General features: G+C 44.3%; 1 long non-coding RNA gene across 1 annotated transcript; it reads left to right on the top strand.

Annotated features, from left to right (window-relative positions):
• Positions 1 to 471: 471 nt before the first annotated feature.
• On the top strand, positions 472 to 4,276 carry LOC131510449 (uncharacterized). The gene is made up of 3 exons (XR_009261065.1): positions 472 to 598; positions 1,879 to 2,078; positions 4,144 to 4,276. It is a non-coding gene; the product is annotated as an uncharacterized LOC131510449 (long non-coding RNA).
• The last annotated feature ends 3,909 nt before the right edge of the window (positions 4,277 to 8,185 follow it).

The raw sequence follows: 8,185 nt of genomic DNA, 5'->3' as shown, positions 1-8,185 counted from the left end.
ACCGAAATGTTCTTTTCAGCAATAGAGAGTGTCTCTGGCGGGCAAGAAAGAGGACCCACGGGAGGCCAGAACATCATGCTAGGCTCGTTCCGGGTTGTGTGCTGTATGTAGTATTGCCAGAGCCTAGGACGGTGCCTGGAACACAGTAGGCTCAATAAATATTGGTTGAATAAAGAAATGTCTCCCAAAAAAAAAAAGAAATGTCTCCATACGTGTTATTGGGTTATTTCCCCAATTTACGGATAAGGAAACTAAAACGGATAAAGCTTCAAGTACAAGAAAATTCAGAAGAAGCTGGGATTTAAACCAAGGTCTCTCTGACCCCAAGTTCTTTTCCACCACACTGTGGGATCTGTGGTTGGGCGCTGGCTGCTGAGACCAGGACCACAGGGCCTGGCTGACTTTCCTGCGTGGCTGAGAGCTTAGCCCCTAGCTCTGGCCACTATGCTGTCACTGCCTGCTGCTGGTCATAAAGGGCTGTGGCTGAGAGGGCTTGGGCCCATGCTGACCCATGGAAACACAACATGAGCCACACATCAAGCCACATATGTGATTTAAACTTTTCTAGTAGCCATGTTAAGCAAGTAAAGCAAAGCAGGTAAAGTTAATTTTATGAGTGTATTTTACTTAAGCTAATGTATATCTAAATATGAGTTCAGTGTATAATCAATATAAAACATCACTTTTGAAATTTCTTTCTTCTTTCTTTCTTTTTCTTTCCTCCCTTCTTTCTTTCTTTCTTTCTTTCTTTCTTTCTTTTTCTCTTCTTTCTTTCTCTTTCTTTCTTTCTTTCTTTTCTTTCTTTCTCTTTCTTTCTTTCTTTCTTTCTTTTTCTGCTTTCTTTCTTTTTCTTTCTTTCCTTCTTTCTTTCTTTCTTTCTTTCTTTCTCTTCTTTCTTTCTCTTTCTTTCTTTCTTTTCTTTCTTTCTCTTTCTTTCTTTCTTTCTTTCTTTCTTTCTTTTTCTGCTTTCTTTTTCTTTCTTTCTTTCTTTCTTTCTTTCTCTTCTTTCTTTCTCTGCTTTCTTTCTCTTTCTTTCTTTCTTTGGTACTAGAGATTTGAAATCCAGCGTGTATTTTATTTTTTTTTATTTTTTTATTTTTTTAAAAAATTTTTTTTTCAACATTTTTTAATTTATTTTTGGGACAGAGAGAGACAGAGCATGAACGGGGGAGGGGCAGAGAGAGAGGGAGACACAGAATCGGAAACAGGCTCCAGGCTCCGAGCCATCAGCCCAGAGCCTGACGCGGGGCTCGAACTCACGGACCGCGAGATCGTGACCTGGCTGAAGTCGGACGCTTAACCGACTGCGCCACCCAGGCGCCCCCCAGCGTGTATTTTATACTTATAGCCTATCTCAATTTGGAGTAGCCATATTTCACATATGGCTGGTGGCTACCATATTGGACTGGCTACCAAATTGGCTGATTCACAGAAATGTGCTATGCACTCACATGCAGGATCCACACACACTAGGAAATCAAAGCAATATCAAGTACATGTTTCACATTAGTAAGAGCCAATGTTTACTCAAGCAAGGGTACAGGAATCCGTAAAAAGCTAATGATGAGGTGTAAATGGTACCAATTTGGGTATATATGCTTTGACTCACCAATTTGAAACCTAGGATTTGATCCTAATGAAATAGCTGGGAAAGTATGCAAAGATTTATGTATAAGGTTATTCATCCAAGGGTTTGAATTAGCTTCCTCTTGCTGCTGTAACAAATTACCATAAACCTAGTGGCTTAAAACAACACAAATTTATTATCTTACAGTTCTGGAAGTCAGAAATGAAAATAGGTCTCAGTGAGCTAAAGTCAAGGTCAGTAGGAAATGTCCTTCTGGAGGCTCTAAGAATCTGTTACTCTGCTTTTTCCAGCTCCTAGGACTTCCCTTCTAGCTGACGATGTCATCACTCCAACCACTGCATCCATAGCCACAAACCCTCCAACTGTCTTGTCTCAATCTTTCCCCTGTAAAGACCCTTGTTGCCTACCCTGGGCCCACCAGATAATCCAGAGTCATCTGACCGTGTCAAGATCTTGACCTTCTTCACATCTGCAAAGTCCCCTTTGCCGTGTAAGCTCACACATTCACAAGCTCTGGAGATTTGGGTGTGGGTGTCTTTAGAAGGACATTATTTGTCTGCCACAGGATTATTTTCAAAGGAAAAGAAACAAATAATCTTTGGCACCTACGTCTTGGTGAAGAGTTCTTAGACACGACACCAAACCTTGATCTATAAGAGACAAATAAAGAAAGAAATTGGACCTCATCAAAATTAAAAACTTTTGATCCATGAAATAGAGTGAAAAGACAAGCTATAGACTAGGAAAAAAGTATTTGCAAACCACATATCTGGCAAAGGACTCATATCTAGACTATGTATATATCCTAGTACATCTAATGATATAGATATTAGATATTATGTATTTTACATAATATATTAATATATTATTATATAGTATTCATATTATATGTTTGTATATATATATATATATATATAGAGAGAGAGAGAGAGAGAGAGAGTCAAAATTCAACAGTAAGGTCACAAACAATCCTATAAGAAAATGGACAAGAGTTTGGAAGAGACGTTTCACCCAAGAGGAGGTATGAATGGCCAATTAGTACACGAAAAGATGTTACAAGTCACGAGCCATCAGGGAAATGAAAATTAAGACCATAAGATACACTACACACCTATTAGAACAGGTAAAATGTAAAATAGTGGTGATATCAAAAGCTGGTGAAGTTTTAGAGAAACTAGACCCCTTATACGCTGCTGGTAGAAAGGTTAGCGGTACAGCCATTCTGGGAAAGACTTTCACTGTTTCTTAAGAAACGAAATGTGTACTTACCAAATAACCCAGTAACCACACTTTGGATATTGATACCAAGGAAATGAAAAGATGTCTACATGAAAACCTTTACGACAGCAGTCACAGCAGTTTTATTTGTAATAGCTAAAAAACAGAAACAACGAAGATGACCTAAAATGGATGAATGGCTAATAGGTTTGGTTCATGCACACCATGGAGTCTCACTACTCAGCTATGAGATGGAAGGAACAATTTATACATGTAATAACTTGAATGGATCTCAAGAGTATTATGCTGAATGGAAAAAGTAAATATGTATGTATGTGTATATATATATTCTCAAAGTATATATATATATACACACACACACACATATATATGTGTGTATATATATATATATACACACATATATATGTGTGTGTGTGTATATACATATATATATAAAACATTCTCAAAATGGCAAAAATATAGAGATGAAGAACCAATTAGTGGTGGCCAGGAGTTAGGGAAGGGGGTGAAAGGGGAGAGTGTGCCTATAACAGGACAGCATGAAGGAGACCCTTATGGTGGTGGAAGGTTCTGTACCTTGGTTGTGGTGGTGGTTACACAGATCTACACATGTGATGAAATGGCATAGAACTATACTCAGGGGGTGCCAATGTCAATATCCTGATTTTGATATTATACTACTCTTATGTAAGATGTAACCATCAGGGAAAACTGGATCAAGGGCGCATAGAAACTGCACTATCTTGGCAGCTTCTGGTGAATCTAGAATTCTCTCAAAGTAAAATGTTTTTTTAAAAAGAAACAGAAATAACCCAGGTGTCCAACCATCAGGGATTGGTTAAATGAACTGTGTTTTATACCCATACAATAAAATGATGCAGAGCCATTTAGGATGAATGAGGAAAACCAGGCAGGTAGACTAAGAAAATCCGAATACAAAACGATGTATTCTGTAAGAGTCCCTTGTAAGGTGGTTTGTCTGTGCACGGAGAGAGTCAAGTCTGAAAAAGACACACCAAAATGTTAGCAGTGATTTTCTTCTGGGTAACTTTTGCCCTTTAAGCTTCAGTACTACCCAATTTTTCCCAATCCACAAGTGTTACTTTGATAATCAGGGAGAAAATGCTATTTCCATTTTGAAAAAAAAAAAAAAAAAAGAAGTTTTAAGAAGGCAGCCAAAGGGCGGCAGAATGTGTTGCCATCCCATCGTTCTGACCCAAATGCACCTCCGTGAGCATGTGCAAAGGGAGGCCTGTGGAGAAATTCCTCCTCCCAGGAAGAGAGGACCATGAAATATATGCTTTGCTTTCTGGCAGGAACCAAATGAAAAGAGATGGAGTGATTCAGACCAAAGACCACAGCGAGTCGGGAATAAAACAGCACCTGGTATAGTCACTAGGATTACAACCCCAGCAAAACATCTGTGTGGACGAGGGGGTTTGCGTTCAAAAAAAAAAAGAGAAACTGGTTGTTGAATCTGAGTGAGGAATTAAGCTCTGGAGACTTCTCTCTCTCTTTCTCTCAGACATATTCTTTAATATTTTTGCTTTGTCATCATTTCTGTTAAGAAATGTTAAGAAATACCTGCCTTTGCATTTGCAAACACAAGCCCTAAATGCCTTTCTACTGGGCTTGTCTCTGGGGGATCCAGGGAGGCCATAGCCCTGTGCAAATCCCTCCAAAGCCCCAGCTGGGGAATGACGGGCAGAACTACCTGTGAGGGTTGGGGTGGAAATTAGGACCTGCAAAAATAATCCAGACAACAATCATCATAGTAATATCCCTTTTATTATGAAGCATTTGCTGTGCTGCAGGCACTATAGTCGCTGCTCTGTGTAACTCTCAAAGTCAGTGTTGTTCCCATTTTGCAGATAAGGAAACCGAGGTCCAAGGAGGTGAACAGCCCAAGGTCATGCGGCTAATCCATGATGGTGCTGGAGTGAGCCTCAGTCCTGTCTGGCTCCAAAGCTGTGTTATTTCCACACGAGCATTGCCCCTCCTTATCCGTGGTTCCCCGAGTGGATAAACAGGGAGGGGGACGGCATGCTCATATCCCCCATGGCTGCCCCCCCCCCCCCAAACACACACACAGGGCGGGAGGCAGTGCTCAGGGCAGATACCTTGTCAGTGTCATCCAAGTGGCCACTGCCTGGAGCCGGTCCCTGGATGCCGAGGCCTCTAGCCAGGAGGGAATCTCCTGTGCACAAGCTCCCCCTTATGGAAATGAGGGACATGCCGCTGGAACTCCAACTTGAGGCTCCACCCAGGCAGGAGATGCTGGGAAGGGCCCTTACCGCCCCGCCCCGAGCCTGGACCCAGCTCCCAACTCCTGCCCAGCCCCGTGCTCTGTGCTTGGCAAGTGTTTCTGCCTGACCCCCAAAGCACACATCTTTGGTGTCCCACTTGAGGACATGTTCTTGGATCTACATGTTATGGAATGTTGATAAATAAAGTAACATAAGCTGACAGAGCCCCGAGGAGAAGTAATGATATTTACAATGACCTTCTCGGGGAGCCCTTCTCCTGTTTACACACCAGAAGGAAAACATCCTTTCCTTAAAAAAAAAAATAGCATGGGTAATGTTTAATTTCCAAGGGGGGCTGAGAATTGCTTTCTGACTGCAGAGCTTTGGATGAATTTTGTCCCCTCTGTGAGCCTCAGTGTCCTCATCTGCAAAATGGGTGTGATGATGCTGACCTCGTAGCGTGGTTGGAAGGAGACCGTGGGCACAAAGGGCTTAGGCAAGTGCTTCTCCATTCCTTCAGGTCCTTCTGGAAATGAAGAGAGGTACATTACTTTCCCATGCTTATTCATTTATTAATTCAACAAATGTTTGCTGAACACCCACTATGCACCAGGCAAGCACCAGACAGGGGCCCTCTATGTCTTTAACAACTAGTGGAGAACCTGGCCCCTAGGAGGCATACAGAAATGTTTGATGGAGGCAGTGGGTGAAGGGAAGGGGGAGAGAAGAAGGTGCAATAGAGAGGTCACACTGGACCTGCAGCCCACTGGGGAAGCTGGACTGGGAATCGAGACACTTGGTTCTAACTTGGCCCCTATTCCTCTATAACTTTGTTCTTTGTTTCTCCTTCCTTTTTTCTGAGTCTTCATTTGTCCAATGGGGAACACGGGGGAACAGAAGGGAATACTTGGTGGAGGTGGTATTATTTGACCAGCCAAGTTCCTTCGGGTCAAATGGTGACCCTGCTCCAAACTATCACCTCCCCCATCCCCCATGCCTTCCCAGGGCCTCCCCACCCAGCATGGTGCCCCACGTGGTCCTCCAACCTGTCTGCCGGGAGCCCAGCAAACCATCCCTGCCCTTCTGGACTTAGGCCAATTTGGCCAAGTGGAGATCCAGCTCTGGAATCCAAACTTCAGTTTCCTCACCTGTAAAAAGGACCTTTATTATGGATCCCTATGGCTTGATTGTAAGGATTGAACTATGGGGACTCCAGAGTGAATAGGTGTGACAGAGCCACGCACAGGTGGACAGCCTCCAGGATACCATTCTCCCAGGCATCCTTGTGGACGTGGATCATAAGAGAGGACCCGAGAGGGGTAAGGAAATGAGGACTCTCAGCTCTGGGTTTGCCAAGAAAATACCCTTGGGCTTCTCGAAGGAGGAGATTCCAGAGCTGAACAGTGAGACAAGCATGAGTTTGCAAGGTGAGTGGTGAGGGCTGAGTGGGGAGAGGGATATTCCCCACGGAGAGAATGGCGTGTGCAGAAGTTCATGGACCAAAACCAGAAGTTTATGGAGCCTGGCTGTGCCCCTCCTTGGGGCAGAACCACAAGTTCATCATATGGTAGGGTAGCCGTCGTGGGGCTTTGGGAAGAGGCGGCTGCAATGGTAAGCAAGGCACCCTGCTCACAGGGGCTTCGAATGGAGAGATGAGGGCTTGGTACTGTGTATTTCAGGCCAAGGGAAACCACATTCGTGTCAGACCAGAGAGGGGAATTATAGCGAGAGAGGCAAGCATGGCAATAATCCAGGGGAGAGAGTGAGGGCTGGCTGAGGTCAAGGCCGTGGGGATGTGGAGAAGGGAAAGTATTTGAGAGATGTTCCCGAGATGGCACCAACAGGGCTGCGTGATGGATTGGCTGTGGGGTGTGAGGCAGAGGGAAGATCTCACCATCTTGCTGGAGGGCCCAGACAGACACCCAGGGAACAAGAGTGAAATAGACAAGAGAGAGGATAATTAAGTGCTAAATTGTGCAGCTTAATTTATTGTTTGGACAGTTGCCTTGTACACTATAAACCCCATTGCTCTAATGAGCTCATGACATCAGCCAGCAGGGAAAGCATGCCTAGCCCATCGCCCATCACAACTGAAGCCATCTGTGGGCACTGCCCAGATGCCTATCTGGACAGCTGGACTCTGGGCTTCTGGGCTTGGCTTGCAATTAAAGGTACCAACAAGCCCCAGCCAGGGCACCCCTCACAGGGCACCACTTCCTTAGATGCCTCAGGATCTGAAGGGCCCAGGACTCAGAGGACTTTTTAGTCCAAAAGAGAAAAGAAGCAGAGATTTTGAATCTGGCCATGATGCAGGTGCAAGGGTCCTGCCCTGCAGACCAGGGGAGCTGGATTCATATCCAGCCCCCTTCCTGCATATGTGACTTTGGGCAGGCCCCCGACCTTCTCAGGATTCAAGGAAATACCTCAAAACTCTGAACTTCAGTTCTCATGAAAAGATGCTCCTGATTTAAAAAGATGTTTAGGGCGCCTGGGTGGCTCAGTTGGTTAAGTGTCCGACTTCAGCTCAGGTCATGATCTTGTGGTTCGTGGGTTCAACCCCTGTGCCAGGCTCTGTGCTGACAGCTCAGGGCCTGGAGCCTGCTTCGGATTCTGTGTTCCCCTCTCTCCTGCCCTTCCCTCACTCATGTTTTTTCTCTCTCTCTCTCTCTCTCTCTCTCACACACACACACACACACACAAATAAAAATTAAAAAAACTTAAATAGATGTTTAAACAGAGAATGGATCCTGGCTCCTTGCTGTGGAGGGGAAGACCAATTTGTCCTTGATTGTATCACTGTGCTTATTGAAGGAGGAATTCATCTTGGGGGAACCCAGAGAGCCTTTCTGGAGAAAGTGGCATCCAAAGTGGGGCTCACATGGAATGTCATGTCCCTCACCAGAGAAACTATGTATGGCCCCTGCACCTTTCTGCTTAATAAGAGGCACTCTAAACAGCTTTGTTGGAGGAGCTTAGGAAAACATCTTGTTCAAGGGGTTGGGGGTGGGGGTGAAATAAAGCTGCATTCACAGGGCACTTTATATAAGACTGAGAAGCGTTGATTTTCCATATCAAGGAAAAGTCGAACCCGATAAGCCTTATGAAGGAGCCA

Source organism: Neofelis nebulosa, chromosome 1, assembly GCF_028018385.1.
Source record: "Neofelis nebulosa isolate mNeoNeb1 chromosome 1, mNeoNeb1.pri, whole genome shotgun sequence".
NCBI lineage: Eukaryota > Metazoa > Chordata > Mammalia > Carnivora > Felidae > Neofelis > Neofelis nebulosa.
This window is presented reverse-complemented; position numbering and strand designations above follow the sequence as displayed.